This window comes from Pelmatolapia mariae, linkage group LG3_W, assembly GCF_036321145.2.
Source record: "Pelmatolapia mariae isolate MD_Pm_ZW linkage group LG3_W, Pm_UMD_F_2, whole genome shotgun sequence".
NCBI classification, from domain to species: Eukaryota; Metazoa; Chordata; class Actinopteri; order Cichliformes; family Cichlidae; genus Pelmatolapia; species Pelmatolapia mariae.
In genome coordinates, this window is record NC_086229.1 from 64,203,745 (window position 1) to 64,213,203 (window position 9,459).

General features: G+C 39.5%; 1 long non-coding RNA gene across 1 annotated transcript; it reads left to right on the forward strand.

Moving 5' to 3' along the window:
• Window positions 1-4,790: 4,790 nt before the first annotated feature.
• On the forward strand, window positions 4,791-7,358 carry LOC134624728 (uncharacterized). Its single transcript, XR_010093632.1, has 4 exons — window positions 4,791-4,861; window positions 4,929-5,018; window positions 6,431-6,517; window positions 7,134-7,358. It is a non-coding gene; the product is annotated as an uncharacterized LOC134624728 (long non-coding RNA).
• The last annotated feature ends 2,101 nt before the right edge of the window (window positions 7,359-9,459 follow it).

The window sequence follows — 9,459 nt, forward strand, 5'->3', positions numbered from 1 at the left end:
GAGAGGGACAGGTGCTGCTGGAAGAGACAGACGTCTCTCACGGAGTCCTTTAGTGCTGCAGGCAGGCAGCATGTTCAAATAGTGCACAACTTTGGGTTTTTTATTTCTATATAATAATTCTGCATTATTAAGCAATAAGAATGAGTAGTCTGATATCATGTAATCATTATGAAGCTATATTATTACAATTACATAATATAATTATATATTATATGATGAAATACAATGAAACATTAGATTTTTTACAGAGTATTGGTATCGGATCAGTATCATCGATACCACCCTGAATTTTACTTGGTATCGGATTGGAAACGAAATCAGTGGTATCGCACATCACTAGTTTCAGGTGCTGCACTCTCAAAGACTGAATGAACCAGCATTGCAGCCATGGGTCATTGAGAGCATCACAGGGAAGGTTGAAGCCGCACAATGCACCTGTATGGCCGGAGTCGTGGAGACCTGCAGCCATGTCGCTGCTCTTCTGTTTAAAGTAGAAGCAACAGTGCGGATCTGTGGCACAAGGACTGTTACAGATGAACCTCCATACTGGGTTTTGCTGGGTTATGTGACCAAGACACAGTCAGAGGTTGGCCATAAGATAGACTTCTCCTCTTCAGCTGCCCAAAAACAGGCTCTCAATCAAAACATAAACAGACCATCTGTAGTGACAGGTAAAAGAAGCCGTCCTCCAAAAAGAAAATTTCCACCTGCTACTGTGGAGGAGTTGTCTCCACTGATGGGAAAATATTTCTCCAATCTTAGTTCTGTTCTGAATAACCCATAATGTTTTAATTTAGGGGGGCATGTAAATAATTTGCTGAATATGTACTTACTAAGTACCACTGTTCAAAAGTTGAATAAAGAAACAAATAAATGTTTGCCTTTTTTAAAAAAATTAAAACCACTTTGTAGAAAATTACATCAGTTACGATGTAGAATCAATGTCATGTATAGTTTACAAATGACAAAATGTTCACATAAAATCATGACAGCATTTAAATAATATCACCCACTACTACCATTCTGTGATTTACTGTCTCTTTTATTACAGTATACAGCACAAGACTTTTTCTGTGGTTTTACTATCACACTGGGGAACATGTTCACCAAACGCAGCAAACCTTCACCATCTAATCCAGAAGGGTCACCTCTTCACCCTCACATGGAAGAAGTAATCTGATTGGCATGGTGGTATGTAGCATGTAGTTTGAATCAGAGATTTCGGAGTGGTCCTTGTGTAGCGTTGGAACCCAGTCAGGATTTGTTTCATTCATTTCATAGGCTGGTTTACCTGCAATAATGAAAAACAATTAGCAACTTTATAAAGAGAACATATATCTACAAAATCAGTCATTAGCATGCTTATTGTAATTTGCTATGACCTCAGAGCGCATTGAAAATTAAACTAATGCGCTATAAATAGTTAGATGAACTTATTTAGAACTTACCAGAATGAAAATACTGAAGCACACCAACATATATCTGTGGATGGTAGAGAACTGAATATCAGCTCGTCTCACAGCTGCTATCCAGGCTAGACGCCTTCTTTTGGTAATATCCGCTACATGAGGTCCCTCATGATGCTTCCAGGTGAGGAAGGGATAAAAACAGAGCCCATTTTCCAGCTTATTCCCTTCCCGATAGTGCAATCTAACATTACAACCGACAACACAGCAAGTGTGAACCATTGCTGATGCTTTTGCTTCTTTAGCCCTTTGTTTGACCTGCTAAAAGGGTGCCTCGGCGGCCACGCTCCCTCCCGTGACATCACGTTCCAGAGCCCATAAAAATAAGGGGGGAGGTTAGGATAGGGTAGAGGTGGGGGGAATCACAGGTCAGACTCGGACTCAAATCAGCCGCTTTCACCCATGCACCGTATGGTTGGCTGCTCATACAACCGAGCTAAACTTGCGCTCAAATGCACTTAATTACCAAAATTGGAGAAGGAATAGAGAGGGAAATGGCTAACATACGAAACAGGTAATGGCCACTGTGAATTCCATTTATTTCAACAATCTGATGATCACCTTTTTTAAATGGTAACTGTAATGGAATACAGTCACTTATATTTTGTATTTTAAATACATAACGCTGGTACTTATATTTGGTACTCCCCAACACTGGATGCCTTGAAGTGACTATTGTAGTGATTTGGTGCTCTATAAATAAAATAAACTTGAACTGATATTGAATATTGATGCTATCAAATTGAAAAATATATTTCACTGGGACAATTAAAGCCCACCAACAAATGACATACATATGACATACTTTTTCTCTAGGAAATGATTCTAAATACTTTTCTACCACTTGTCACAGTCAGCTAGTGGTAAAAGTGTTTTTGGTAATGTTGGTAATATTGTATATAAAGCCAATATTTTACGTATCTTCAGGTGAAGATATGTTGTGGGAGGCTGTCATTGTATACAAAATAGGTATATTTTTTAGTCTGGTTCATTTTGTCTTGTTAAATAGCTGAGGTAAATGTTTTGTGTGTGTGGGCCTGTAAAGGTCACCGCATGCCACTAGCATTTCTTTCTTTGCTCATTCACCACAGAGGCCTTTTTCTGTACTCACTTTTTTCTGAATTTCTGGTCTTGTATGTAAAGCAGCTTTCAGTAACTGTTTTTATTTAAAACGTTGTAAGACAATGTTCACTAGCATGTGTTTGTAGTTATATTTTCAAATGATGTTATCTTTGCACAATCCAAAAGTGTTAGTTCTCCACCACTGTCTTTGAACCACTACAAAAAACCCTCCTCAGAGGAAGAGGGCGGGCTTTACTTGGTGTCAGTGAGAGAAATGAAAAAAAGCTCAAATGAGTGAGAAGGACGATGAAGGAAACATCTGTGCTGTGTCTGCTCTGTAAGTAGAATCTCTGTGTTTGTTTGAATTCTTGTACTTTGACTGTCTGCTCTCCTGATAACTGATGATGGAGGAGAAGACATGAAAAACAAATCAGGCTGAATTCAAGTTCAAAACACCACGAGGACCAACTGCAGGTCTGAACTGACTCTTTATCTTTGCTCAGGAGTCGAGGAAACACAGCAGGCAGTGAAAAGATCAAATCATTCACTCAGTATATCAACACAGCTGCACAGTGGACACATGACTTTACTGTGGTATTTTTAAAAAGTGGATATTTTGTGTATACTCATAGTGTAGTTAGTTGTAACTTCTGCAACTAGGCCTCTGCATTTAATCCATTCAAACATTGAAGAAGTGGGCAGCCACCAATACAGCACACAAGGAGCAGTGGGTACAGACGGTACCTTGCTCAGGGATACCTCAGGGTAGCTGTTCAGTGAACCCTGACCTTCCGATCATGGGGCGAGCACTCTACCTTCTGAGCTTTCTGTGCTCGAAGGTTTGTCATTAGTTGTATAGGTGATAGTTTTACATTGTGGTATTTAACAGATTTGCTTGACAAGTGAATAATTCCTAGCTCCCTGGGAAGTTAAAAAAATTCTTTGAGCTTTCATAAGGAAGGACATCTTTACCAAATAAAAAATGTGGAGGTACCTGCTGTGGTGACCTCTTCCGAATAAAGGAGCAGCCAGAAGTTTAATACTGCAGTGGAAACAGCTGTCTTTCCAGCATGCTTCCTGTGTAGATTTCCTCCGAGATATATCAAAGCGAGACGCGTGTCCAAATGATATAGAAACATGTTTTTGGTAGCAAATGTGCAGATATACAAAAACAGAGACGAGTTTGTGTCTTTGTGTGGAGTTGTTCTTTATGTTCACCTCAAATCAACCTGAGTGTCATTTCTCTTTAGTTCTGATCTCACTGCTGAGCTGCACAACAAACCAAGGTCAGTAACCTTCTTCTGTCACAGTTTAAACCTGAGAAATGCTCACTGATATGACCTGATTGAATTCTCACACATTAAATGAATTAAATGAATTATTCTGCAAAGCAATTATTTCAATGTGGCATGATATTTGTCAAAAGTATATTTAATCATCAGTTTTTCATTTTAACCCTCACAGCTCGTCTGACTGTGAGTCCCAGCAGCTCTCAGTTATTTAAAGAAGACTTTGTGTCTCTGAGCTGTGAGGAGGACGACAGCTCTGCTGGATGGACTCTGAGGAGAAACACAAGCAAACAACAGAGGATTCAGTGTGGAGATGGGTGGGGAACATTAAATAATTCTTCCTGTGACATCAGCTACATTGTTGAACGAGACAGTGGAGTTTACTGGTGTGAGTCCAGAGAGGGTCCCATCAGTAACATGGTTAACCTGACAGTCACTGGTAAGCTGAGTGTGTGGAGTTAGTGTTGATGAAGCTGTGTGTAAATGGATGAAATGCTGTAGTTTGTCTCTGTGTTGAGGTGGATCAGTGATCCTGCAGAGTCCTGTCCTCCCTGTGATGGAGGGAGATGACGTCACTCTGCTCTGTAAAACAAAGACCACTCCCTCCAACCTCCCAGCTGCTTTCTATAAAGATGGCTCCCTCATCTGGAAGCAGCCTACAGGTCACATGACCATCCAGCATGTTTCCAGGTCTGATGAAGGCCTCTACAAGTGTGACATCAGCGGTCATGGAGAGTCTCCATCCAGCTGGATCACTGTCACAGGTGACACACTCACCTGTCTGTGTTTCTGCAGCTTTCAACATTCACAATGTGACGACAACTTAATGACTGTGTTTGCTTTATTTTAGACAAACACACCACCACACCACCACACCTCCACCTACATCCACATCTCCTCCTGGTTCCATCTCCGTCATTCGACCTCCATCACTCTCTCCTCCTGTTCTCTCTGTGTTGTCATGTGTTGGATCAGTCTGTGTCGTGGTTCTACTGGTGTTACTGGTTCTGCTGGTAAGACTATGTCGTCACAGGAAACCTGAAGGTCAGTTGTTTTAGATTCATTTTTTTCTATAATATTTACAGTAAATAACTTTACTGTTAAATTTCAGCTTATCAAGATATGGCAGCAGAAGATGGCATTACAGAGAGTGAAATCAAAATATCAAACAGTCAAGTAGAAGGAACACAAGAAAGCACAGGTAATAATGATGCTCGTGTCTGTCTGTTTTTTTTCTTTTCTTTTGCAAACAACAGCCTTGATGTGACCCATAATAGGGATTTACATCAATGTTTGGGACTGTAGGCTAAGATTTATATTACTAACTTCTAATTATTAGACAATGCATTTCAGGTTATTTCAGGGAGGACCAAGTAGTTTAATGAAGTACTTTCTTCAGTGAGCACTTAAGTAACCTAGTACGCTACCTTGAACATAAGTAAAGTAGGATATGTAATACATTACTTTCTGACCCATAAAGTATCCACAACAGCAGGTCTGAGACCTCTGAAGTGCCACCAACAGGACATCCGTCTTGGCTGAAAGTATTCTCCAAATACAAAAAAACAAACAAACAAACAACAACAAAAAAACCACAACTAACTGGTCTAACTATCTTGCACACTTTTATCCCAGAGAGGATGTAGAGCCAGTCCAGTTATCCACGACCAGGATGTAGGCTGAACTGTTACTTGTTTTATCCAAGGTTTGATTAATGGGTGGACTTGTCAGTATTCCTGACATTGACCTTCTTAGGGAGGGTAACGAATATGAGCCTCCTGAAAATAAAATACACTCTGTGTCTTTGGATTTGAAGCGTCAGATCATCACCTCATGCTACTAATTCAAGGCCACTGTTCAGTGGTATGGGGGTGGTATGTCAATTACAACAGCCCCATTGCATCCAGAGCTCTCAGGACTTTGGTTCAAATATTAACATCACCAGTTTCCTTTTAACCTTATCTGGCCTCAACAAAATTTACAGACTGGGCGTGTTTTGACTTTTAGTCCATTTTTTTTGCCCAGAGAACATCAACAGTGCTGTAGATTCAATTTCAGGTGAATTATTTATACCACTGCCAAATGACAGCAAAAGTCACCTCAAGGTCAGTTTCCCACCTTGTGCTCCTCAGCGCACACGCAACATTTTTGCAGGATGAGCAGGATACATTGGAGAGTTTAACTCAACAGAACAAACTTCCTTTAACACAGTTCTTTGCTTCTTTTTAGGCTTCTTAAAGTTCTGCATTTAAAACCACAGCAGCAGCTTCCTGTTTTTGATTTCAGTTAGCTACAGTCTGATGCCGATTCTCACCACAGAGTGCCCTGCTTCAGCTAACAATAGCGTTCATTACGAGAACGTGTTTGCTTTGTCCTCCGTGGTAAAGTGCATCAGCCTGCATCAAAAAGGGCTTTGTGGTCGTCCATGTTCTCCTTTCACACGAACACCCACCAGTTCTTTGGTGGTTCGCAGCTATAATCTTAAGAAGTAGAAAGAAAGTTTGAAAACCTGCTGCTATTTCTAAAAGTTATATAAAGATCATTATTTAATCTTTTCATGAAGCTACATAAGCATAAATAACATTCTTTGTCTTTTTGTGCTTTATTTTGCAGAGGATGATTCAGCTTTAGTTTACTCAATAGTGAGAAAAACACCTGGCAGTTATGGACAAACGACCATCAGCCCAAAGACGACCACAGGTACAGCTTTTCTTTATCTTCATCTTTAGGCAAACATTTCATTTCCTGTCATATGGCTCATGTTCCAGAGATAAATGTTCACACTGAACATGACCAGAGTTTCTAACAATGGGGTCAGTACATGTACAATGCATGTGAGTCAGAGGTTCTGGTAGAGGGTGATGGCTTTTATAGGTCTTTAATTCAACTTTAAAACAAACCTAACACTTCTATTTTCTATTTATGCTTCCAAGCTACTTCCTGCCGAAGTGCAAATGAAGAGCACTCATTATTGTTATTATTTAGCTTCCTCCATTTGTCCAATCCGGCCAGCTGCCTCCTGGTGTGAGTGGACGGGGTGTGAAACATCCAAATTCATGAATATTTGGCTGAAGTCCCAGTTATGACTACTCTATCCCATTAAGATATTTGCATTATTTATAACAATGCTTTTTAGAAAGACTGCACTTTTGCACTCACAATAGCAAACTCAAATGAGTAAGTACAGCATTTGCACGACAGATTCACATTATGATTTGCAGCTGATGTGGTTTCCAGCAAAGTCAGGACTGTGTGTGAGGGGCAGAATCTTGTTTCCTTCCCTTTGATCTGTGTTTGTGTTCACACTTTAAACCAGAGTCAGACGTTATCTATGCTTCAGTGAAGTGATGTGAAATTGAAAACTACTTTGGATGGACATCATCAACCACCAGTCCAACCACTGATGCACACTGCTCATCTCTAACTGCTCCCTGCAGCACCTCAGACCACAGTACATCCACTTGATTTTCATATGTTTCCTGTGTTTTTGTCACTTAAAAAACCACATCCTATTTTCAAAAGCGTATCTTCCTCCATAATCTTCAGGAACAATATAAATATTTAGATATGTATTTATATCCTCAATAAGTTTCGTGATATTTATATTTATTTGTGTTTGATGTTCAGTTTTATGAAGATCAATAAAGTTTTTATCTTACTTTGGTTTTCTCACCTGGTTAAGTGGGTTTCACGACAATTTCACATGAAAAAGTTGACTTCATTCCGGCAAAGTGACAGATGCCTGCCTTCAGTGGAAAAAAACAATGCAGACTAAAACCAGCATGGCCCTAGCTGTAATCTTCAAAGAAATGCTTCAATACAGGATGTGTGTGTTTAAGACTATTTCACCCAGAAACCAACCAGCACAGCTAACATTGCAAAAGTCCTGAAAAATTTCTTATAGCAGCTTCTCAAGAGAGAGCTGAAAATGTTTCAGTTTCTGATAAAATGCAGAAAATATGACTCAGACTGGACCTTGCTCTGGATAATAGCCTCTAAACCAGTAAAAAGGCCGATCTGATAACCTAAATGTAGCTTGGAATGGGCATGATTTACATGTCTTCTCCCATCTACTGGTATAAATGGGTGTTACATCTGCCTTGTAAATAACACGTTGTCTGCAGGTTGGGTATGACTTAGTTTTTAGGGTCAGGTTTACTTAGAACCTAAATAGGAGTAACCTAAATATCACAGTTCTATATAAAATATTAATTTGAACATGACAAATCCATTAAACTCTCATAAATGGATAGGTGAGGACAGTTCATCACCAATCAAGAGACAAAGATGGACCCAAAGACAAGATGGACCTAGCAAACAGATTCGCAAGAGGAATCAATTGTGAATGGTCTAAAATAACAACTTTCCATAGTCTGCGTATAAGTTTGGCAGAAAAAAACAGATGCAAACTTGCATGAGTGCTAGCAGGTTAGACAAAGATTACTTGGTTAAGCACAAAAGTGCTAATGATCTGAACTCTGCAGCTGGAATAGCAAAGGTATACTGGCCTATCCACTAGACCTCACCGCAGGAGACTCCTTTCACTAGTGCAGAGCCCACAAAAAAAAAAAAAAAACTACTGAGAAATACATCCAGATGCCAGTGAGAGGGCTGCTTAGAGAAGCTTCAAGAAGAGTCTATGCAGCCAAACAGAACACTTTAAGAGGCAACACACCCTCTAAGTTGAACACGTGCAGCCACCTTGTCTATGCAGAGGAAAGCAGCTGATTTGGAGACATGCCTCAGAAGAGGACTGGGAAAAGGAAGAGGGAAAGTGAAATCCACTTTCTGTTAAAGAAACAGTTCCTCTTGAGGGAATCAATATGGAGGTCTTAGAACAAGCAATGCGGACCTGACCCAAACAAAGTATCCTATGTTTAAGAACTGCTATGGAAGCTTATGGTAATTGTTTGGAAGCCTCGGACCATAATCATGTCAGAAAGTACAAATTTGAGAGGCATTTCCCTGCTGAATGTGAAGGGAAAGATCTGTTTCTTCATCTTGGATAAATGCATGACCAGCTGACAAGTTTTCATACATATATATATATATATATATATATATAGGAACAGGAAAAATCAACAATTGACTAATTGATATTAAAATCTGTAACATAATGTATTGTGTTGAGTTTAGTCTCTTCTTCTTCTTGGAGCAACTGTAACCCGCATTATTTCCTTAAGGATTAATAAAGTATTCTGATTCTGATTGTTTCAGGATGACCTGCCATTACCCAATGACACATCTGCTTACCTGTATCTTTTGCTCGTTCCTCCTCCTCTTCTTTTCTATTTTTTCTAAACTGAGCACCTGATGGCTTTGAACTTTTCTTTTCCATCTTCCATTGGTTTTAATTTTGCACTAGTATGAACACAAATCCCCCAACTTGAGGATCACCACAACATAACCTAACAGACCTACACCTTACTGCACAGATTGACTTTGTCTAAGGTGTATTTCTGGGATTTTGCACAAGCAGATTCAAATCATGAATACATAATGGGCTTGGATTTACATCATTATAAATGAAATGTGCTCTATTTGGAAGCAGAACCCCCCCCCCCCCTTTGATGGGTTGTGTGTGAGACTTTAAATCATCAAACTGTAAATAATAAATTTTAAATTGTTATTGATCCCTTTAC